General features: G+C 38.1%; 1 protein-coding gene across 3 annotated transcripts in view; it reads right to left on the bottom strand.

Annotated features, from left to right (window-relative positions):
- The window catches only part of LOC105432352 (uncharacterized), a 76,282-nt gene that overhangs the window by 25,397 nt on the left and 24,445 nt on the right, over window positions 1-26,440 (bottom strand). The window lies entirely within an intron of this gene.

The raw sequence follows: 26,440 nt of genomic DNA, 5'->3' as shown, positions 1-26,440 counted from the left end.
GTGCGAATATTTATATATTAAATTTGTAAAGGTCTCTATTCCTTTTTCAAAAAGTTATAAATAACAACTACGTGTGTAAACATACGTGTGGAACTAATTTTTCCACAGTCTTTCGTTTTGTTTTGTTTTTTTTTTTTTTTTTTATTTACTATTCATGATAATATGTCGGATTCAAACTAAGAGTAAATAAATTCGCACGAACAACTTGTTTCAATAAATATTTGTGGCAACGCTTGCAGTTGTTGAAAGTTGATCGTTTGTGTTCATTCGCGCTTGCTTGGCCGCTTAATGTCTGAATCCAGATTTATTTCAGGAAAAGAAATATGATAAAGTTTTCTGTAATTGAAAGAATGATCAAGGCAAAAGCTGCATTACAGTGCAATCGTACCGGCACGTACTATTTTATTATTATGTCTTATAAGAATTGCTTTTATCAAGAACTTTTATATCATGGCGTATACATATTTTTTGAGTTTGTTTGTCTATTTCCGAGCAGCCATCGCTCAAAACACATACACAAAGTAGTCTCGTACGTTTTCCGTTTCTGCATCTTCCTATATTTTCATGAATACATCGGAACATAGAATCCATCTACTCGCGGTATTATCGAGACCTCTCTTGTAGGATATCTTGACTCTTACTATCGAGCACAAAGGGAGCGACGACTTGCCGTGCTTCTCAAACGTCTAATAAAATATAAGCAATATTGCATATACGTTTGCTCGTGTCACGTCTAAGCAGGAGAGACATCAAAGGAGCCGCGTTTTCTTGCGATTGTAAATACGACTCGCCACTTAATGGTAGTTTAATGAGCTTTGAAAAATGCGATGAGCTTTGTCCGGGAGTTTCTTCCAAATTTCATCGATCTTCCAAATCACCGATTGCCGATTGTTCGTCGCCGGAAACTTTTTTTTTTCGTCTGTGTGCCGTCGAAAAAATAAATCTTTTCGACACACGCACACGGGAATATCTCGAGTATTCGCGTGCCATTTCGTCTCGTCCTGTCACGACCGCCCCGTATTTCGAATTCGCACTCGTTTGTGCCTTTCGGCACAACCCCCCGGAATAGGTATGCTCCCTCTCCCCGGGATTCTTTATCTACTTTCTTATGTTAAATTCATGACTCGATTCGGCAGTCGCCGTCGCCGTTGTCGTCGCCGCTCCCGCTGGAATTCCCACGCAGAATGCTGCGTCGCGCGTGTGACAAGTCGCTAGCTCGCAATACGCATAGAATGCACTTTGTTCCCGGCGCGAACAAGCCGTCAGAGCGTGCGAAAATGTGTGCCGAATTGTTCGCGTAGATATTGAAATGACGGATATTTTCCGAAACAATTCTGACAGCATTTCTCTCTGCATGTGCACGCTCTCTCTCTCTCTCTCTCTCTCTCTCTCTCTCTCTCTCTCTCTCTCTCTCTCTCTCTGTGCCTCTCTTTTTTTTTATCTCTACTTATAACTTAGAATTTTTTAATTTGCCGGATTAATGCAGACTAATTAAATTTATAATATATTGTTTGCATCGAGAAAATATCGCTCGCGGCTATTTATTAAATTTTTATTTATATATCATCTGCTACACCGCTTGATCGTAACTTTCCAACTAATATTTCGCAATAATGCAGAAAAATAGAATAAAAAATTGGAATTTCTTTTTCGTTTTCATTAAACGCTAGTAAATTTAATTATATCGCGTAAAATGCTGTGTTCGACGATTTCTCTAATTAACGATCTCATTCTCTTCGTCATCATAAAATTCTTAATAAAACATAATTAAAATCCGAGGGATAAATGAGTTAACAAAATTGCGCTTTATAATAAGACTGGTGATAGCAGAAATATTAAAAATAATAAATATTTTCGTACATTATTATTGTATCTTTTACTAAATAATATTTGTTTATCCGATTAAAATTTCTGTCCAAAAAGTAGCAACGTGTAATTTCTCATATGATTTTTCTTGTTTTCTCTTTGGAAAATATATAGTAAATATAAAAAAAAGTAGTTTCCTGAATTTCTTGACTTTTTTGTTGGCTGTGTGCTATTCTAAGGGAATATCGTCGATAACGGGAAAGGTGCGTTACGTAATCACATTTCTGGAATTTTCATGGTTAATACAGATTCCCAGTCTTTCGTTGACATTGTAATGCAGGGATGCATCTGCATAACGTGGCAAATACAATGTTCGCCGACGCGGACGAGGGCGAGTAATGAAATCGCGCATTACGCGCATTGATAATGACGGTTCCGAAGCACCGCGGCGTTTACCGTTTATAATAACAACGCAGAAAATGAACGTTCCGAATCTCCACTACGAAACGCAATATAAGATTAAGATCTCGTTCACGCGACGAGTCTCTTAATTTAATACGATCATCATCATTCGAAAAGAATCACGTAAAATCAGCATCGCATATTAAGTAGTTTCGTAGATTAGATCGTACACATGATTCGCAACAAATTTGGTGAAACGGCAAAATAAAGTGGAGTGTGGAGTTTATCTGTGAAATTAAGATCTTTTACTAATAATTTAATTGGATGTATCTACGATGCTTAGAGATACGTCCAGCTTACGAAGTGTGTCAAGTTAACGTTCCAAAAATAACTTCGTTATTAATTTATGTTAAGTAAGCTGCTTTCAGATATGTGTCAAGAGTACTTCTCTAAAGAGCTTTTCGAAATCTGGCAAGTAGATTCACATTTGCGTATAGTTGCGCGACTATACCAATGTTTGCATAAGAGTCTTAATCCGATTATTGTGAATGAAGTTAGGTAGGATTACGGATAGAAAGCTGTAAGCTTGCGTCTCGCAATTTTTACCACCGGAAGGGATGCGGACAACGGATGACCGATTCGAAATAAAACGCTCCGGCATTCGCCGTGTCTTGATGTTTAATAAATATTTTTAATAAATTTCAAAGTGACGACACACACGGCGTTGTGAAGCTAACGGCAATCGCCTACACTCAGTTGTGTAGTTGTTGTGTAATCGCTGAAGAGACACATCGCGTTAAAATAGCGCTGCAATCAACGTAGCTCTCTTGAGAATTGATCGTCTAGTTGTGATCATGTCGAGAATTTAGGCAAGCTTGTTTGTAAAAACTCTTAATCGTGATATGTATATATCATCGTTAATTACAAGCTTTGCGTTATATCTCGCCAAGTTTGGATATTGAAGTTATATTCTACGTGCGAAGCTTGTAATTTAGCTACAGAAGTGCCTCTAAAACATTATGATTTATGAGAAAGAAAACAATGCAAGGTGAGAAACATTAAATAAGAACATTGCTAAAAATAGCATTTTTATAGAATTTTGGAACAATGGTGGATCATTGATAATTTAATATTCTACGATGATATTTAAATCTACATTTAATTTATGAAATTTTCCCCTCGAATTTTCCACAAACTTGAACAAGGAAACCTCGTTTATTTCTACAACTTTTTTGCACCTTTCATTATGCAAACTTTTATTATTAATTTATAATCAAAGAGAAATTTAATTGAATATTTAACGGTAATAAAATTTCTATTGTCAGCTTTTATTAAAAAAAAAAAAAAAAAAAAAAAAAAAACTCTCGTCGCCTCTTAGAGTTTTGATTCAAAAGACCAAACAAAAGTTTACGGATGAAATGATTGCGGGCTTTCAGCCACGTAATCGTAAATATTCCTCGCGTACAGTTTCCGCGTTCTCAGTCATCGTGTTATCTGAAATGTCCTCTAACAACGGCATAAATTTGCCGGTATGTTTTCGGCTGGGTGCGCAATTTACTCGAGGCTCTGTTTGCGCCGCCGCTGCCGCCTTCGCTGCTGATTCCTAACTCCAAAACTGCAGCGGAGCGACGCCGCCGACGACTTTGCTACGCCGGTCACGCCGATCGTCGGAGTTTCTCATTACGATTCCGTTAGCGTCAGCAATTGCAGTAAGTTGCAGCCGGCCGAGCATACATCGTGCTACTTTATTGCTGTTTGGCCACTGGCCGTTACTGGCGCTACCACTATTTCCAAATTTTCGCAATGGTTTCGTCATGTCGCTAATGCTACCACAATTTATGATCGTCAACGAATGTAATACTTCCGTACTTTATTCTTTCAATCCATATTTACAATCTTCTGAATCGAAGTTGGCGATCGAATAATTTTTCTTGTTCTTACTGCATGGTGATATTCATCGTGTAGCTCGAACGAAATAGTGGAAAAATTGAAACATTTTTGTTATTTTTAAAAAGAGATTTAAAAAAATAAAATCAAGATGTCCGCGCTATTTTAATTTATACAATCGAAGATATGTGAAAATATGGAAATAATAAAGTGAAAGAAGTAGAAATGGAATAGAGGAATAATTCAGAACATCACGCTCAGAAGATTCATCTCTCTTTCTCTTTCATGCTGATAACATTCTATTAAATTCCATAAGGACGGACTCTTCTGGTTGTCAAACGATTCCGCTCGTGCGAAGCAGACGTTCGAGAAATTCGCGACTATAAGGGGGGTATTTGTATGTGTCGCCATTTTTACTTTCTATTCGTTAATATGATAGATAGGGCTCGGATATTCGTGCTAAACCGGCTCACCGCCGGCTGCGTCGGAGACAAATGGCCTCGCTCTCTTTCGGTTCTATCCCCTTCTCCCATTTCTTCTTCCCATCGACTAAACGAGTCGTTAGTGCCGATTTTTTACACCGAATCGTCATTTTAACGGGCGGACATCCGAGCCTTAAATTAATAGACACATAAATCAAGGAGAGTTCCTAATTTACTTACGGTAGCTGCGCGAGAAAAGGACTATTTCAGTTTTCTAAAAAGCAAAAAAAATTTTTTGTCAGAATATTTAACTTACATTTGGACGTGTGTATTTTATGAAGCTTATCACGCTGAAAGAGAGTTTCTGCATTTGACGCGTCGTGATTTACACTCCTGCTTGAATCTTGGCAAGGAATCCTAAAAATTCAATTTTCTGAAACATCACCGTCAGAAATTCTGCAAATAACTTGCAATGAGCTGCGTCTTCGTTCCCGATTGGTTTTCTGGAGGAAAGCAGCGCGGAAACTGTAAGGAAGCTGCGATTGATTACCGATTCACCATAGACTGGCTGTACGAATCTTAAAGAGAACTTCAACGATAGGATAATGAAATATGAAATAATGAAGCGCAAGTAGCAATATTATAAATACTTGAAATAAAATATTTTATTTTTGAAATGAAGAAATCATTATTTTTAATTAGATTTTATATAGAAAGAGATGTATTTCTATATTTTATTTATACATATATAATTTATTTATAAATATATATTTCATGATTTCTATAAATGCATTTTTGAGGAAATAGGATAAACGTAGGCTCGATAGAAGAATTTTTTGCATTTCGAAAAATATTTTACATTTTCGAAGGAATGTTTTGGATAGAGACAAAGAGAAATCCTAACTTTTGTCGACTTTGTTGCGTTTGAAAATACGCAACAAATATTTTCCTGTTGCAGCATCGTAAATAAATGGTTATATATTATTCGGCGTATTATTTTAAAGGAATTTACGGCTTTAGAAAGCTTTCCGAAACAGGTCACATCGATTGTTGAGAATTTCTAGCTCTGCGCCGGGATACCGCTGCTCGATGTATCACCGCAGAACGGAATTTCACGAAATTGCTTACCGCCTTTTACAGTGTCTACAATCCTCGCTCGGTACGGCTAGTCGAATTGTGGCCCGAATTCTACAGACGTTACAGACAGTTCCGCGTACGAAACTGGTCTCGTGTATTTTCAAAGCAAACTTGGGACAAATTTGCTTCAATTGAATTTTATAGACCGTAGTAATTCATAAAAGTTATTCAAAATTGCACGATAACTTTACAAGGGCAATATACGAGAATATGCGAATTCGTGATAAGCGTGTACCTCAAAAGAGGAGATTTATTAAATGAGATTTGTACTCATTTAAGGGAAACATTTTACTGAAATGAGAATAAACCGCTATTACATTTTGTAAGAACATTATAATAGAAATAAAAGATTAGAACGAGCGAAGAAGCTTACTCGAAACATTTTTATAGGTCAGCTTTTCAATATTCATACGCTGGTGCGTGAATTTTTATATGTATTTTTTATAAGATTTGAAACATTCCATTAACTTGCACGTCCATTAGGACATGTTTTTCACATATTTCGTGTCAGTGCACTCCACACATGTGCCAGTTCTTCACATTCCATTCTGTGAAATCCCTTTTCATACGACTCGGAATGAGCGCATAATTTGTTTCCGACTTTTCGTTTTCATACGCGCGATGTACAGGCGGTGAGCAATGAAAATGCCCTCGAGAAACTGCATTGTTCCTGCGATTCGTAATGATGCCTTTGAGGTCGCAGATGTTGCTTTAAGTTTCTCTTCGGAGCAGGCGACGCGGAAAATTGGAAAGAACTGGCAAAAAGCGCGGAGTAACGTTTATACATCATGTAGCGTATTATCATTTTTTTCAGCGAGTTTCCGACAACGTATCACCGGTACCTTGTTCTTGCCTTAGCATAGTGCTTGCTAAAAATTGGAAAAATTAGCACGACAGAAGAAAAAAAATCGAGCCTTCCTCCTTTCAAAAATTCCTGCAGACACGAGAGATAACGCGTTATTTGTGTGTGGGTAGGAGCGACGAAGTATGACTGTTAATAAAAAATAATTTTCTTACATCGTTATGCAGAGAAAATTACCGCCGTTTAGAAACTACGTTCGTACTACGGCGTGCCTTTAGATTCGCCCTCCACCGAATCAGAGTCATTGAACGAATTGCCGCGCCCGATTGCCCGGCTCCGGCTGATCAGGAAGCCCATTTGTCGAGTAATATATTATTCGGAGTAGCCGCATCAATCATTGTGCTTGCAAGTCGCTCGGCTTCTTCTCATTGCAACTTAAAGGTCAAAAAGAAAAACGAGGATGTTATAGAAAATTTAAAATTTACTCACTTCACAAAGCTTACGATTTACTTAGAGACTTCTACACTCTTTTTTATTTTTTCCTAATCATCGATGTTGAAAAGATCAGTTTGACCGACGAGTAAAACAAGGTCGAAATGGTACCATTTATTAATTGCTGTTTCTCTCATCCTCATATTCTCGTCTAACTTCTCGTTTCGCTTGTGATTGCATCGATTACACGTAGTACGCAATACCATCTCGTAATACATAATTGATTCAAGCGGTGAGTAATTAATTAACGAGCTACGGTAGTCTCTAGTAATGCTGTCCGTTAATTCCTTGCTTCATCCTGCAAGTATACGTATATGTACACGGTAATATTCAATACGATTTCTCTTACCATTTACGCATGCAAACTCGCTGGATTAGTAGCAGCGGAATTACAAATTTTAGGCAGCTTTGTGGTCAACAATATTTTATTAACAATAGCTTAACGATATTTCATGATGCACATACAACATAATGATGTACGCGCTTGAATCTCGAATAAAAACTTTCATACTAAAAAGAATATATTAAAAATTATGTTAACATGCCAAAACTGTTATATCATGAAAATAACTTATGTAAATAATATACATGTATGTATAAATTTAATATATATGCTTATAATATTTTAATGTGAAATAAAATGTGTATTGTTTGTTGTAAATTTATACATTAATTAATAAATGCAAATTATAAATAATTACGTATTATTACAATTTATTGTAAAGAGCAAAGTGTTAAAGTCATAAATGTGATGATAACATGAGTATAATTATATAACACGATGGGTGATTCGAAACGGTCCTCCCCTTATGATCCAAATTAAACTATGTCCAGAGAATTTGGTAATAAACATTTATATCGATCGAGATTAATTGAACGATGATTATTGCTTATTTTATTTATTGATTTAAATATTACTAAGCAATAATTGGAATAATTAATCAGAGAAAAATCAGATTTTATTCTTTTTGTAACCAAAACAACTACTGAATAGTTAAAAATAATTATTTAAAAAATTGTTATCAAATTGATTATCAGTAATACAAATTCATTTTTGTATTATCAGAGAGAAGAAAATAATATTAAACGCTCGAGGCTATGACAATATCTTTTGTGTGAGTTTCAAATTACTATTTTGTTGGGACAATAGCTATACCATAGTTCAACAATATAGGTATCTGTAACTAGAACAATTTTTTTTTCAAAAAAACGATCGTTCTTTATCTAAAAGTGCTCCGAAAAAACACCTGTTATCGGAGGTATTCTCCTCTAATTCAAGCGAAACATATCAAGCGGACACGATTGATCACAAAAGCGATTGTATAGCAATTGAAGTATCAAAGCACGCAACAACAATAGATATTTTTAATACGAAATATTCTTCAATGAGTTAGTATTTGAACATAAAAACATATTAATTTGCGTCGCAGTTGAGACAATCCAGAAGGCGTAAACTAGCAACGTACTGCTGTTATATCGAAATAATTATTTTGTGGTCTCCGTTAAACGAAAATTTATCTCCGAAATGTCAACCAAGTTTCTGTGCTTGACAATGTGTTAATGATGTTGTTCATAAGTTGTCCACAACGCGTCAATTTCAAACTCGTAAGTCAATAGATAATTAATTCTACATGAATATTTCGGACGTGTTAGATTTTATCGCTTCCGTCTATATTTTGCGACATTGCGGATTATTATCTAGATTATTACTTGAATAATCCGCATTCGGTTCCGCTTGACGAAGGGACTTTCACACATCGACATGTTGAGGCAAAGTTAATCGAAACCAGACGAAAATGAGAGAAACTATTTCATTTAACAAATTAACAATAAATCCTTCAGTGTGATAAAATATCTAATTAACAGAATCAATTATCTCTTTTATCAGAAAAAATCGATATATTATTAAAGTTGTTAATATTGTGTAATTATAAGATTGGGATATTATTCTGTAAAAAGTGTAATGAGATGAAACAAAATATGTACATGTTTTTATAAACACTGGTTTATGCATTTTGTTTGTGCCATTTGCATTCGACGCTTTCGTAATTATAGTTTTGTTGTTCATATTACATATCGGGATATGACGTTATTTTATATCTCACGTGAGGATTATTTATTTATTATTATTCACGTGAGGATTATTGACATCATATTGTAATTCGATATAAATATTTTAATTATTTCTTTGATCGTATTTTGCCAAGTAGAAATGGTGTTTCCTTTTATTATTTTTTCATAACTTTTTTGCAACGCATTTGAAATTTTGTTTATCTCTTTTTTTTTAATTGCGAACTATTAAGTTTATTTGTAAAATCGATTGAAAATTTTAGTTTGAGATTTATAATATTTATACTACTGTACACATATACATATATATTTATCTATATTTATATATTTTATATTTATATATTTCATTCTAGATTAAAAATAAGTAAAAACAGCTGATAAACAATGTGCATTAAATAACGCCGCAATAGTTTTCCATTTCCGTTCTTGTGTGCATCGGTAAACTTTATCCACGCGACGGAAATACGAACAGTTTCCGATGTTTTACTTTAATTGCAGACGCTGCGCAAATGAAGCGTCCCGAATCAAGCTTAATTGTCGGTTCAAATAAAACGTGTCGATAAACCGACTAACGTTCCCGAACGCACCATCCACAAATGAAGCCATTGACGCTTTCCACCTCGAAGCAGGAGAAAACGGCGAGCCACTATTTTTTTATTCGTCGTTCGTCCTCGCCGTATCTTCCACGAAAACGCAATTTAATTTTGTGGCATACGTATAGGTGAGGGCGACTTGATTAGTATTCTATGCATCGCGTCACGGGTCTTGATCGCGTCACGGATGGCCTACGTCTTTCGTCCCTGCTACTTGCCGCATTCTCTTCTCTCCGTTCGCCCTTTCGCCCTTCGAACGAAAGTCGGAGTTTACCATGGAGAGAGTCGAGAGAGTCGTTCCTCGCCCTCGTTCTTATTTTCGTATCGCCCTGCAATTTTTTCGCGGGAATCCCAAGCACGTTGATCGAGGATAGCTCGGCCTTCCGCCGCTCGTTTGTTCCTCAGAGTCAGCCATCGGGGGAGCACTGAGTTATTACACCGGTCTTCCGCGGGCGGTCGTCGCGGAGGGCTGCTTCACAGCGGGCCTGCTTCCCCTCCCCCCTCCGAGTGCTTTGGGAAGGACAAAGTGCCAGCGTCGCCGGCATTAATAGGCCACGAGTGACTTATGTAAAGTTTGACCAAGTTGGCGCGGCAATATGCCTCATCGTCGTCGTCGTCGTCGTCGTCGTCGTCGTCGTCGTCGTCGTTGTCTCATCCGGTATTCTCCCTGTCTCTGTCTCTCATTCGCCTTTCTCAAGGATCGGCTAGAGGACGACGGACGCAAATAACTCTCTGGAGGACACTTTGAGAGAAAGAGAAATAGAGAGAAAGGAGAGTGAGGGAGGGGGAGGGAGAGGATAGTCGCGGCAGTATTCTCAAAACTTCCGTCCATACTGTATCTCTGCCCACTGGGCGGTGGGATTGCAAGAGCGGAGATGAATTAAGTGCGCGCGCGTACTCGCGTGCACCCCCGTGTACGCGATTCGTGTTTCGCGAGAGACGCGAGGAGAGGCGAGAGGATGCACGGTTATAAAGGTCGGGTCATATTTTAGTTCTCGCATTGTACTGACGGAATTGTAAGGGAAATAAATTATCGCGCCCGTGGGAATCACCGGGCACCGCCGGCGACCGCCGTTTCCTCGCAGTGCAACGTGCTCCTCGCGCAGACTCTCCGCCGAGAGAAAGAGAAAGAGAGAAAGAGAGAGAGAGAGAGAGAGAGAAAGGAGGAGAGAAAGAGAAACCGTGAGCTCGATGCTGAAGTACGACGGGATTACGCCCCCTTGACGCTGAAGTTACCGATGATGCCGGGAAACTATTCGCGATAATAGCGCGAGCAATTCAACCGTTCATGGTAAATTACCGAGTTATTCTGAACGTGAAGTTTTGTGAACTGGGGAAGGGTTAAAAATTAGAAGTGGAGCAAAAGCGACGCTTGCTGAATGTTTACGGAAGCTTCCGCGATTGACAACGCAAAAAAGTTTCTCCTTAAAAAGGATCGATGGTATCTCTATAAAGATATAAAGTTACGAAACACGTTCTTTTTATTTCTTGCATGTCGTACAATATGATTGATATGAATAATTCACTTCTCTACTTTTTTGTTTTATCTGTAATTATTGCCGAAGTGCAAAGTAAGAAAAATCAATATTTTTATAATATGGCATCTTAAGATACAAAACAGGACTATAAAAATCAGATATTTTCTTAAAGATTATAAATCATTTAAGTGCCCATTGATTTTTACTCCCATTTTCTAAATTGACAAAAAGGTGAGCATCAAGATCTAAAAGAAAAAAATAAATGTTTCTTCGTAGAAAAAGAAACATAGGAAACTTACGTGTATTTTACACTGGTAGTAGCCTGCGTGTGTGTGTATGTGTGTACGTATGAGTGTGTGCAGGTTCGTTCGCGCAACAATTACGCGAGTCAGTATCACTTCGGAAGGAAAAAAGTGCCTTTGATCTCGCCTTTAATCCGCCAATATCAATTAACGTTTTTTTCCGTCGTCGCGTCGAGTAAATTCGAAAAGGGAGTTAAAAGAATCTTGGACATGCGGCGCGATCTGTTTCCTCCCTTTCGCATCCGATCAGAATTTCCAATTCTGCGAGTATTACTCTAGATTACCAGACCAACCGGGCACATTTTTCGGGATCCCCGATAATTCCGTAGAACGCGACGGAAGGGGATTAATTCGAGTGGCGGAACCGTATGACGTGTTCGTCACATTTTCAGGATTATACGCGGTTGGAAAATGCGACACCTGTGCCGCACGAAATTGCATAGATAGTCCGCATGGCTTTTATAAATCGTAGATACCTCCTGCAGGAATTTATTGCGCGTAATAGCGATCGAGAGAGTCCGTTTTGGGAAAAAAACAAGAAAAAAAAAAAACAAAGAAAAATGTGGGTATATAGCAAAGCGTGATTCAGGGGAATTATCGTTTATCGTTCTATCGAATGCCATTATTCATCATTTAGTTTTTGAGTATATTCGTTATATCCTCGATAACGTTTCGCCCTTGAAGTCTGACTTATTGCATAGTCTATGTTTCAAAATTGAGACGCATCCTTTCGGCATTGACAGTTCTTGTAACACTAGCTTTTGGTCGATTATTTCGAAAATATACGAGACAGATTGATGCATAGCATTGACGCAACGGCGTATCGAACGTTCCTATATTTTATTATTTGGCGCCCGCTGAAAACTGTTGAACGCGCAATGCTCCGAATCGGATAACGCTAGTATCGTAACATGCCAACAGCGAATCCGCAACTTCGAAGAATTGTCGATTTGGGAATGTGAAACGATGGGTGGAAGTTTGGCTCGCAGATATCACAGGTGTCGCAATATTGATTTTTTTTTTTTACGAATAGGAGGCAATGCATTTTTTTTTACAAGATATTCATGTCGTTTAATAATTCATATGATATCTTCATATGATTTCTTCGCCTCTTATAAAATTTACAGAAATACCTTAGCCGACTTTTCTCGATAAAAACTTTAGCCTGGCACGGCAGGCTAAAGTTTTCTTGTTTTCGCGCTCCTTTTTCAAGATATTTATTTAAAAAATTTAATATTCTTAGACAAATTGAAACATAAAAATTTCAACGTTCGAACAAAAAATATTTTTGCATCGCTCAGATTGAAATTTTGTTTAAAATTGGCTCGTAATCAGGAACAAAGAATACATTTACTTAATAGGGATAGTTCGAAGCGTGTAACACTCGCGCGAAAATTTGCGCCGCTTCAGCGGATCTTCTCAAATTTCTCTCACAATTTTGTCACCGCGTCTTGCGAATTTGCTGTAATGCGACTTTCGCGAACATTTCTCGTTAACGAAACCACGCTTTAGCACCATTCGTGTTCTAAGCGGAGAGTAGGCTCTGCCGTCTTGTCGCGTACAAACCGAGAATAATCTGCCTCCGGAGACGAGAGACCCGGGGCACATGCTCCTCTCTCTTGTCCTTTCTAAAAGTGTTACCAACACCTCTGGCGGGGACACCGTCGAAAACATCTTTCGTCGGATATGCGTTGTTTGTCACGTATATTTAGTGCGAATTTCTCGACCGTTTCGCGCTCGCAGCCTCCCCGCGGCGGTAAACCCTGCACGTACGGGGCTCTTTCTTTCTTTCTCCCTTTCTCTTCCTCACTCAAAGCTCTTTTCCATCGCGTATATACGACTATACCTGTCGCGCATCGGAACGTGTTGAAGTGGTGAACGGTTATGACAGACGATTCAATACGGTCCAAAGCCGCCGTTCTGGTCCCTATCTTCGCGGATGAGCTGCAACGAAAATATTAACAAAATACTTCGTCGCGCGTGATCATCGATATCGATCGCTCCTGATCGCAGCTCTACTCCGTAGAAACGTTAAATTGAAAACCTCGGGGCAGAACATATAGCGCGTTCAAAAATCAATATTTAACGGATAACAGGGTTCCAGCGGAGTAATCGCTGGTATTCTTTCAAATATTTGAATGATGCTTCGTGCCATCGATTTATAAATGTCACTAAAACAACGGTGTCCATACATATCTAAGACACAGTGTTTAAAGTGATCGTTGAATCGTTAGAATGTCTCTATTATACGTAATTAGTCCAGAGACGAAACAATCGGATCGTTTTCAATCTTTCCGGATAAGCGTGCGATCGCATTTAAAGAAGGGGGAAGAAATAATTTATCATTTATGTAGTGCTCTGTGAGTGCAACAAAATAAAAATTATAACGATAATTCAACAGTTTTCTTCATCCTTCATTCTGTTTTCTCAGCCTTTCTGAATCGCTCGTTCATATATTTTTCTTAACATAGCTTTCAATGGAGCACCATTCTTTCTGTGCTTTATATCTTCCAAGGGCCTGTTTCTAAAGTAGCAAATGCTTCAGAATGCGACCCGGAATGTTATTCTCCAACGTTAAGACGCAACGTTTACACTGCGCCGATATTTCTGCACATTTGTGGAATTTCAACTATTGGCACTGGAATTAAAGATATTTAACGTGTTTGTGTAAACCGAGGTATGTGTGAAATTTGTTTGTTTTCCTTTTTTAAACAATATTGTTCAGATAAAAAATTCTACATATTAATGTATTGTACGTGTATAATATATATGTTTATTATATTTATGAAAAAATTACATTTATGAAGTTATATCTATGAAAAAATTACATATTTTAAATTTCTACACTTTATAGATTTAAAATATAATTTTGATATTATTAATTTTGATAATATTTCATCTATTTATATCGTTTTAAATTTGAGACTTTGAAAGAATTAAAAGCGAATGAAAAATTTACGAGTGAGAAACTGACAAATTAAAGACAAAAAAAAAGTACACAGCTATATTTTTTCTTTTATCTATTAAATTCATTTGGCATTAGTTTTCATTGCATTCTACACGGTACGGCAAATGTGTGAGCATTTATTTTTCAATGGACAATGTCTCATTAATTTTCGTAATGTATGAAATATATTACGTAATGTATAATCGCTCACAGCGAGACTTTTGAATTTCCTGGCGTTTTACATCAGCGTGGACGCAGCATTTAATTTCTCGACCGTATCTTAATCGTCTTTCCCTTCCGGCAGCTACTTTTGCGCACGAACGCAGATGGAAAATTAGGGCTTGGAAAATTTCCGCGCGCGTGCATGCGAACGAGAACGAGAGAAAGGGAGAAGTCGTAGAGAGTTAATTAGCGCAGAAAGCGCAATGCCGTTTTTACCTCCCACCTTCCTTCAAAACAGCAGCGGGAGTTTGGGTTACAGGAGCTCCTTTTTCTTCGTTGCGCACGATAATTTATAATTAATAAGCGTAGCGTGTTCTCGCCCTATCTTTTCCATTATTTCATCTCGGCTTGAGCCAGCTTGTAACGCGAGGTGGAAGAGTTTATCGTAAAAAACTAATCTGTACAATATGCGTTCATTGTACATTTGACCTAATTATGTAACGCGAGGGTTTCCTGGAATAAAACCGAACAAATTTCTTAATTGTGGTAATTGGAATATCGCTTTGTAAATATATCGTCGCTTTTACTTATTTTACGAAAACAATCATATCGAAGGAATAACGTATGTTACGAAATAATGAAAATTTCAAATATACGTTTTTTGAATTAAATGAACAATTTGTCCATTTAATTGACCAAGTCGTAATATCGCGTACATATTCTGCAATATGATTTAACCATTATTACTACATATTATTCCGCATATCTCTCTTTCTCTTTTAATGTATTATATATATATTACGATATTTTCATCTATTCGTCCATAATGCATAATGGAATATGCAATGGAAGAGGGAGTACGATGATGCAAAATGCAGGATGAAATTGAGATCGTAATAATACTAGCGATCGCGGATAAATCTCTGATAAACTTTGACATTAATTCAATAGTAGTAATGGCTAGTCCACGTTATTTTAGCGCAACACGTATGTCGAAAATGAATTATGCTTTACGCTCACGCTCCGAGCTCGAGTCCCCCGTGTATTTACCGTATTAAAATAATTCCTATATAATGCCGTGTGGCGCATTAGTCGAATATAACCCGTAAAATGATAACCCGTTCACTCACGAATAACAATTTGTAGCGAAAATAGAATTTATTCGACGAAATTGAGATCTAAAGCACAGCCGATCGCGAGCGCGCGGATTATCAGCGGAAAATCGAATCTCCAACAATTCTCTTTTACGAATTTTTGGTCCGTTAACAATTTGTCATTATGTGTGATTGAGCCGCTTAATAGCTTTTAATCGCAAACGTAATCATTTAGTCACTGTTTATTTCCTTTGATTTCAATGGCAATTTCTGGTGGCGTTAAACAATGGCGCTGGTAGCTCTGTGAGTCTGGATACGTAGCCGAGCCTGGATCATGAAAATAAAGAGGGCGGATAACATTCGCACTAACGTCACACATTCCTAGTGCTTTCGGCTCTATAAAGAGCTTTTTCGCACAATGCAAAAAATCCCATCGATGGTCCCACGACGACAGACGAATGCAAAGCGTAAAACCATAAAGCATTCATTTGTGCGGGGATGGATCGCGATTCTCACGATGAATGAGAATACCGAATGGCGGATTGTCGATGCAGTTTTTCGGCCGATTGTTGCTCCATGCAACTCGACATTTTAATTGCTGCATATTTATATTGTATATCATTACTTGCATTATTATTGGTATTTTTCACGATTATAGTTTTGTTTCTAAAGCAAGAGAGTTTTTAGTTCTTTTTTTTTTTCTTTTTCAAAAGCTGTATGGTTGCGATGAAATGTTGATGAAATTCGATATCGCGGAGACTATGCATGGCATTGGAAAATTGCGAAAATAACTTAGGCAGTTTGTGTGGTATTATCTACATGCATGACTAGCCTCGGGGGAAATTATATATTCTCTCGTAACATAATGCGTTTATGATGCATGTATGTATAATATATTGATATAGGAAATAGGAACTCTATAGAAAATCATTTCAAGCTACAAATTACGAAAATATTATTAAAATCCGCAATTATAGCTCATAATAGAAATTATTACGTGATACATTCTAAAATATCATACAAAATTACGTTATCGTTTTCAATATACTTGCAAATTTAAAGAGATCGAACGACTTTGCACAATGCAATATCGTATGCTTTAGTTATTTTGAAATCACGAAATAAATTAAAATTATAATCAGTCAAATTTCACAAAGACAGAGAACTATAATAATTTCTCGTGTTTTTTTTTTTTTTTTTTTTTTGCTTAAGAAATATCCGACTATGAAAAGTCCGTCGCTGCAATTAAAAGCGCTTAAATTTCAAATGACTCGAAGTGCGAGCTATGTTAAATAAGGAAATTCCTTCCTCCTAAAATATCGCGTCGAAAAATAAAGTGGAATGTTTTCATAGATGTCTATATTTTTATACGCACGTAGACGGGTGGTTTCACGACAGTCTGGAATCCGATCACACAATGCATAAGGAACAACGTGCTGGATCCAATGGATTTTCTATCGGCTTAGCCGCGCGGATCGCGCGGATAATTCGAGTGGATCAAATCGGTTGCAATTTACCCGTGGCCTTAAGCCCACTTATACATAGACGTGTCCGAAGCGTGGCACTCGGAACGCCGCGTTAGAGAACAGCCGAATGCTACAAATGGATCTGCATAGAGTGATCTATACGAACGGACGTGGACGTCCGTCTCTCCAGCACGCGCAGATTGCACGGTGCATACGCCGCATTCGGACGTTTCTAATGCGGCGGATGCGCCGCGGCTGTTTCCGAGCGGACATTTTGGACGCTCGTTCCGATTCGGCCCCCGAAGGCCCGCGAGAGATTACGAAATTCTCTCCTCCCTTTGATCCCGTAGAAATTCTGTTTTATTTGAAAGCCCAAATTTGCCGTAACGAGCCTCTATATGTAACGTGTAACACGAGTAAATTTTCACCCGCGATTTCATCTGATCGATTTCTAACTTCCAATAATGTTTTCATCGAATGTTCGCGCTTCGTATGCGGTATCTTTTGATTTTCAATATTTCATTCGATGTTGAAAGTCTCATCTTTTGTATGACATTATTCGGGGGATTACAGAGGTGTCACGAGGTGAACGATGAACGGCACATTTTTAAGATCGATCTCGGAAAACTTTCGCAATTCAAAGCGCTCTTTGTAAATTCGAAACCGAAACTGAATTCATTATAACGATGTGTCGGTCATAACCGGCGCTTCAAATACAACTTGCTCCGCTTTGAAATTCCTCTAAAATGCGCTAGTATGCAATTGGTATGAGAATTTGCCTCGTACCCCAAATAAATTGCTTTAATATCGCGTATTAAGTATAGGTACTAATTGGATTTGCCTACGCAATTTTCGTCATTCTAATGAACGCCCGAACGCGATATATTTTTATATTCGATTATCGTCGATCAAGTCCGCGGCGCATTACACACACGCTTGTTTGGATAACAAATGCGGCACGCTTATGAAAATTTTTTAATAGAGACTCAAGTGAGATTGCGATTTGGCTGAAAGAAGCTCATAGCACGAACATATATATCCCGAATGCAGTTTCATGCTGCATTGTTTGTTTGCAGTGGATGTCGCATTGTATATTTGGCCGCGCGTTGCTAAAAGCAGTCGCGATAAATTTTGGTAGCGGATATATCTACGGTAGAATTTATAGCGATGTAAAAACTAGATATCCGATTTTTACAAAATTGGGGTGCGCGATAGCGCGGACTACCGCCGCGCGAACTATGGTGCACAGGAGACGCAAATAACGCGCAAGAGGACGAGTCTAATTAGTGCGCCGTAATACGGATGTTTATCTGCTTGTTTTAATTAATGATGCGCCTGCATATTATTTTCCGTGCAGTTATGTTCCGGTCATGCGCGGCTTTAACATTCCGGAATAACGTTCGCTTTTATGCGGATCCGTAATAACGTACGAGCGTATCTCTCTAAACTAGCTTTCCGAGGATTTCTTCTCATCGCGAATTTCCATCTCCCTTTTATCGAAAAATATAATATGTGATGTAATCCACAAGATATTGCATCAACCAATCATATCAATCACGTACACATGCGTATAAAAGATACCGATGAAAATGTAACTTCGGATTTATACATAAAAGTTCTTAGAGTTATTATTCGCTCCTCCTTCGCAAATGCAAAAGATGTTTTCTTCTCCGTAGAAAGAGAAGAAAACATCTTCTCTTCTCGCTGTTCATTTCCCTCCTATGAATTGTAGATTATTTTATTATCGCTACGTTGTGCATCATTTAGATTGCGCGATTTTCAATTCGCTATAGATCTATACACAACGGCTTACACGGCACTTCCTTAGGATAAGCGTGCATTCTTGATCGTGCACATCTATCAATATTGGAAATATTATGCATTGAATGCAGCCGCCGCTATCCAGAAAGGAAGAACGAAGAGAATGCACAATAGATAGCGCGCGAATTCCTGGGAAAATCGATGAGGTACCTTTCAAAGCGATCGTCCGCAAATTACTTGAAGCTCATTGTGACTCGAAATTGATGAGGTCGTGGACGCGCGAACGCGGGTACGTACACACATGTGTGTTACACACACACACACACACACACACACACACACACACACACACGCGCGCGCGCGTGCACACATACATAGCAGGCATGTAGAGATGAGGGAATGAGCGGAATAACGAGAATGACGATTGGTCGACTTGTCGGAAAAAGTGCAACGGAGGAGGCTGACGAGCAGGAAGTTTGCGGGCATTAAGTTTTTGCGTCATCGGGGCGAAATACGAAGAAAGGTCGTTTCTCTCGTTTCTGCTACGTACTGACGAGCGCGCGGTGTCTTATCGTCAATGAAGGGTTGTACGGCCGCCGGCGTGTAACGATATGCCGTTAATAGGAGGCGCGATATCTGATGGAAGGGAGTTTGCGTTAACTACGCTTGTGTAGTCGTGCCGCCGCGGAAATACCCGATAAAACCGGCCGAGACGAGAAATAATTAGTGCCCGTCCGTTTCTTGAACGACGAGGGGTCTCTAAGCGCTCCAGCGTTACCAGGGAGGAAGGTCCATTTAGTGCCTTAATACGAGTTTTAACACAACACCTAACAAAGTAATAAACGTGAGGGGAGAAAGCCGCTTGTGCCTCGACCTGACATTTGTACATTTAATTGACCGTTTTCTGTTCAATCGGCGTATAAACACCGGCAGATTGTGGCGCAAAATATGTATGTACGATTTTCTATTAAACTCTATTATATCGATATGTTATTCCTTTTATTTGAAAATTTTGTTACTTTAAATTTCATTATTAATTTATTAAGTATTAATTGTTTATTAAATTTTATTTAATTTTCTTTGCAATATTCTGAATTTTTTTTTGAAACTTTTTACTGTTTGATCGAGGATTTATTTTATTAGCGAACTTTTTGTCTGAGCAGCAAATATCGTTGAAGCAACGTTTAACAAATTTTACGATCACTTATTTTTAAATAACAAGGCACAAGCACTAGAGAGAACAACAGATGCAGCACGAGCGCGCGCAGCAGTATGGCAAAAGTTAATGTCAGCTATGTTAACCCTTTAAGGCATATGCCATATATCGTACATATGGCTCCTAGTTCCCGCTCTCTGCCTAGTACGGTGTTATGTCAACCCGCTTCTCTCGAGATTTCATTTCCTCTAATTTTAAGAGGAGAAAAGCCAGAAATTAATGTATTATATCTCTTAAAAAAGATACGATTATATTCCAACGTAGTATTTGCTAAAATATTTGTAATTTTTATACTTCCAGTATTATACGTGAAATATACAGAAAAAGGTAAAATAGAAAAGTGCTCGTCGAATCGAACACGAATTGTAGATATAAAAGTATTATAGTGTTAGTATTATATTATAAAAATATGTAACAGCATGTAAAAATGGTAGACGCGTAATAAAGATAGAAGCGCGAAAATGACGTTGATGGATACTACTGGTTTATAAATCCGAGAGAGAGATATTATTCCTCCATTTAAAAAAATAAAAAAATTTCTTGTTATTGAAATACTTCTGTTGTAAATTTAGTTGAGCCAAATACGAAGGCAGTACTTGACGGCAGAAATACATTTGGCTATTTTCCTTTGATCATGGATCGAACAAGAGGGTAACTAAAGGAGCCTGCGTTCATGATTGCGGTCTGATGCTGACAAACGACTGCAATTGCGGATTGCTGAAATGCAAGCAGCGGTACAAGCGAACGATATGTGCGTACAGCGTCATGTTTGATCTGCGTTTCTCATCCGGGCACGTCCACTGCTTATGCTCTCAGAAGATACAAAGCAAACAACTGGGAACGTATAAACGCGCCACTTCATTATCGTATTTGATCGCACGAAGCCGCCGTATCGGTAGATCGGCAAACATTGCCGATATCCAGGCGCAATCATCGCATCTTTACTTCATGAATCTCGAAATATCATTATTATTTTATGAACTTTAATCTTTATTTCGCGAAATATTTTTTAGTCGTGTTTACAGTCGATGGGACAGTGAGATGATCGATTTTAAATGAATATTTTAACGAAAGCATATATATATATATTTTTTTATTGATTTTTTTCTCATTAAAATATCTTTTTCTTATCATTTATAGAGAGCTATTTTCCACGATTAGCTATTATATTAATTTAAATGAATTCTGCAGGAATCGCTAACTATTTTGTCTATTGTTCTTATTTTTTCTACATCGTCTCCTCAAAAGAGTTCAGTAATTTAATTCCAATAAACCGTCGATGATTTAGCAGCATCGCCTTTGCCTTGCTCGAAACTTTCAACGTAACTACTTTTATGTAAGGGACACTCTTTGTCTCCGCTCTCGTTGATGCCAAATAAACGAGAATTAAAGGAAAAACTTTTTTATACAGATCTTATATATATATATATATATATATATATATATATATATATATAAAATATATTAGGAAATAAAACGGCGCGTTTGTGCTGTTCTAGTTAAACTAAAAATATATAACATACTATATATTAATTTGATTACTGCTGCGCCGCAGTTTTTCAATCATTAATCTACCATAAAGCTAAATTTGATATTGCGGATGGATTTCACACCGAATTAAATTAAAAAAAAACACCCTGACTGATATTGATTTGGTCAAGAGTTATGCAGTTAGTCATCGTAAGAGCTCGTACAGAGGATTTCGCATATTCGAGAGACGCGTATAGAAGCAGCGATCGCGGTCCCAACGCGCGTGTACGAACAAAGAGCTGATCCGTCTGAACTACTGAGACAAAGGGAGCATGAGCATGATATAGCATTGCCGCCAATGTCAGTACGTATGGTATTATTATGGAGAGACGTAGAGTCAATTGGGACGAGCGATGTCGCGATAAAGAGAGAAAAAAAAAACAGAGGCAGAAGATGATCCAGGATCGTCATAGTAGTCCTCTCTGTGCTGTAGATACACCTGCGATACTCAAACGAAGCGATTGTGCATTAAATCCCCTTTCGCATTCGCCATCCCCTTTTGTTTTGCCCGCCATCCACCATCACCACGCACATTATAAGCTTCCACGTCAACGTCGCGCGAACTCTCGCGATCGCGACGTCTATAATAGAAAGCTTCCATTCGGGAGTCGCATTAAGCCCGATAATGAGTCCATTGTTAAGTTCGCCGATGTCGGCTTTCGCTTTTTAGACTCGCCGGGATAATTTCTCGCGTTAAAAAATTTACGCGACAACACCTCTCGGAGGCGTAAGCGTTAATAGGACCGAGACGGAATACCGCGTTCGGCGTAGTATTTTTAAAAACAACGCGCATGTCGGCATTATCGCCGACAAAGTTCTTCGTAACTTGCGACCGGAAGAGAGAGAAAGAGAAAAGCATTTCTCCAACATCGTCCACGTCTATCGATGTTAATTAATCTCAATCTCGGTTTAAATTTTTCTTTTTTCCTTAGTTGTAAGAATTAAAATAAGATAATAAGTCGTCGGTTTAAATCTTGGATTGGTCAATTTGTATTTGAATAAGCATCAAGCTTGAATTAAATTGCAAGAAAATCGAGATTATTATTTTATCATTGGAGACTATCTCATCTTTTTCCTTTAAACATAGTTGGAATTGTCAATCTTGCCAAGTACGTTTTGCACTTCGAGTGGAATGGCGCGTTAACTGACATGGGGATAAACGGAATCCTTGTTGAAGAAGAATCGGGAAGATAATCCGTTGACATTCCGAGGGGCTTTCTCCTCTCTCCCTATTTCGTCGCAAATTAAAACTCATCTCGTCCACGATACGTTCTCATGGTGTTCGTCGTAACGATGCGTCGGACGCGTCGATCTACGTGGCGTGGATGATTCTCGTGCAGCGTTCTCTTTGAATTATTTTTTTCACAGTGGGGCATGCCGTAATCCGACCTTAAAACACCCAAAGCACCGGCGATAACTCGTCTGTCAAAAGAACGCCCTCGCCCAGCGTCCGATCCTCGAAACCACTTTCTTGCCGTTATTTCCTCCACACTTATCCTCCCGCTCGTTGGCTCGCGTGCTTCGCTACCTCGTCAAAAATCCGCGTGCGACTCGCGGGAACCTTTGCGGTTCCGCGGGTTCTTTCAAGATTTTCCCCCGGCGCTGCGATGCGGATGTCAAAGTGCTTCGCGAAATAAACGAGGCGCCGGGAGAGAGGGAGGAGGGTTGAACGCGTCTTGTTTAAAAACTCCCGCGGAAACGTACGTAAGGCAAAATGTATGCGGATTTTAAATCCGCTTATGCCTCGCGAGGCATTTCCTCCTTTTTACCGGGATTTTTCTCCAGTCTCGCGAGAGCCCCGACGTCTCGCTCGTTATGCGTCCCGAGTTCCAGCAAACTTTTCAATGTCGTTTCCCAACTCTGTGCGCTTGCCACTTTCGCCTGAAAGACCAGGATTTAAAAGAGACGTCGCGCAGACGGGAGGGCGTATCATATCTGATTGTATAATTCTTTGTCGCGGCCTCGGAGGCCCCTGGCTCGATATATTGAATTAGAAATCGGATAGTCGGACTTTACGCCGCTTGAAACGCGCCCCTGACAATTTTGCAGTCTAACGCGCCAATAAACGACAGAGCTTAATCTCCGTCGCTTGTGATAAATGATTTCACGCTCCTGAAAGTACACAACTTAAGGTCGTCGCAACCCGTGAGAAATTCGATGGCGGTGCGCATGTTTACGTTGTCAACATTATATAATCCTGACACTGCTAGTGCATCACTCTGGACGCTTATTTCGCCCGAGTGCATCGCAAAAGAAGGATTTTTAAATGTGAAAATCTTTACAGGACGCTCTTCACATGTTTCATATTATATCACACAGAGCTCTATATTTGTTTCATATTTCAGAAACGCATTCAGCATATTTAATATATAAAGAGTTTAAGCATATATACAACATATCTCATTTTAATTTAAACGGTGGAATACCTTAAAATTGAATCTCTATTAAACTGGAACTTCCATTATCGTAAATCGAGTATGCACTCATCAAAAAATTTAATGCTATATTTTTGCTAATTAGTTGCTCTATGATGAAGGAACAAATTAGCAACAAATTCTGGTGTTTAGTTTTTTTTTTATATTATACGCTTATATATTTTTATTATGAGAGGTTCCAGCTTAATGGTAAGCTGACTCCCATAACTTTGAACGCGATTTCCTGCTAAAATAACAAAATTCGGATTATAACAAATTAGCATATAAATAATACAACTTTTTGATAAGCGCGAAATCGATTTGCAATGGTGGGGGTTCCAGCTTAATGAAAGTTAAAAATGATTGAGGCAATTGATAAAATGATTGAAGCAATTGATAAAAAAAATGATTCAGACAAAAGTTATAAATTTTCGAGATCGCTACATGATTATGATTGATTTATTCACAAATAAAATCATCGATGTTTTCTTTATAATTGTCATTTTTTTAAATGGATCATATATATGTTACGTAATATAATTCCTCTAATTATTCTAAATATAAAAGTATTAAGATACAATTATAAAAAAATCGGTAGTTTATGAGATATTTTATATTTTATTTTGTGGTCTATTTTAAAAATATCTCATAAACTATTTAATTTTTGATAACCGTAATATCTTTCGATATAAAATAATGGAACAATCGATCGGTGTAGAGAAGCCACGCAGTGTTGTTTTTAAAAAAGTTATTTTAAAAAAATGTTCTTTCATAATATATTGCTAATTGCATAATTTGTTTTTAAGCAATTATATATCTTCTTCATATCAATTAACTTGTCTTGTTATTTTATGCATAAAATATCATATTCTGTACATCTGCGAGGCGCTTAATACTTTATAAAAAAAATATTTTTATTAAAAAACTGGAGTATTAGCGGTTTCCGCAATGCGAGAAAGAGAGCTAAAAATATATTGAAAGTCTACTGTTTGTGAGAGATCGATCCAACGATCATTAATGATACAGGGTGCGTCTTGTAAAGTCGCGGACGTGCGGAAACGGTGTTAAAACTGGAATGTTCCGAGTGGGACTCGACTCTGGGTACGCGAGTGTTAACGTAGCGCGTTTCCTGAATAAAATATAACGGAATTAGCCGACGTTAAATGCCCCCGGAAGATCCAACTGAAATAGATACACGTAATTTCCTTTGTAACAAGAACCCATTAGTTGAGAGAGTTTATTAATACGGGTAGAGTGAAAGAAGTCCTGGCGCTCCTGACCGCCTCCAAGGTGAATGCGAGAATGAATATACACGTGCAAAGATACGGTAATTTCTCCTCGTTATAAAATTACCTCGCTGCACATACAAACGTCCGCCTTTGACCTGTCGCGCGGAACCAGGTGCTGGAGGTGAGTTATATTCGTCTGTACGTATACCTCGTCGTCTCGTCGTTGTATCGGCTGTTTTGCACTTACTCGTGATATAGCATAATCGTGCCATAACGACTGGTTCAGGGGTTCATGGTCGATATATATCCCGCCCGCACGGGATACGAAGAATAATGCGGCGGTTTTAAAAAGAGTGTTTAAAGCCGTAATTACGGCGCGGAATAGTTTTTCCCGTTAACGCGATATCGAATATTTCTAACGTCGCTGGATGATGGATCGGCCGAAGAACGCGTAAACAATTTTAAAAATTAATTTTTTTCAATATATGCAGTTCTCCTTTTTCATTCCTTACGCATACCGTACGTAGAGCTGTGACACGCAGTGTCTCATTTTTATCAAGTCACGCGTCAACGTTGGATTTTTTCATTAACCTAGAAAGAATATTTTAGTAAAAAATTATCGAAACATTAATAGGTTTTTAAATTGTAACTCAATCGTTGAAAATAAAATATTTCTCGCCAGGAGTTTTAGGATGCAAATAGATCAAATTTCATTTCTTCACGGAAGAGAAGTGGAATTTCAAAGTTTTACTTCACTAGTATCTTAATTAAAGAACTAATTAGAAACGTTCAAATGTTGAAAATTAGATATACAAGTCGAGGACCTGTGCCGCGACACTTTTGTTAACAAAAACTAAACTCATAAACTTTAAAACTTATCAAAGAATTTAGCATAAGTGCTTTTCGCATTATGTCGATTTTAAGACCTCAAGACGTTTAGCGAATTACAAATTAGCTAAAACTTTTTTTTCTTAGTTTTTAGCAATAACAGCAGCGCGATAAATGCGTAAATTTCATTGATAACAAATTTCATGGGCGAATCATTCGTGAATCGCGTACCAGTTGACCGCACGAGGATCTTTGACCTAAATCTCTTCGTTACTCCTCTCGGCGTGTGTATACCGAGCAAAAAGTTCCAATTTGATCGCCACCGCGAAATTCAAAGGGCATTGCGTATTGGGAACGCCGGTTTATCCCAAAGAGCTTGGAGGGTTCGTGCGGACAGCACGA

Source organism: Pogonomyrmex barbatus, unplaced genomic scaffold (genome assembly GCF_055798465.1).
Source record: "Pogonomyrmex barbatus isolate J1 unplaced genomic scaffold, ASM5579846v1 scaffold1, whole genome shotgun sequence".
Classification (NCBI taxonomy): Eukaryota; Metazoa; Arthropoda; class Insecta; order Hymenoptera; family Formicidae; genus Pogonomyrmex; species Pogonomyrmex barbatus.
Note: the sequence above shows the minus strand (reverse complement) of the source record. Positions and strands in the feature narration are given on the sequence as shown.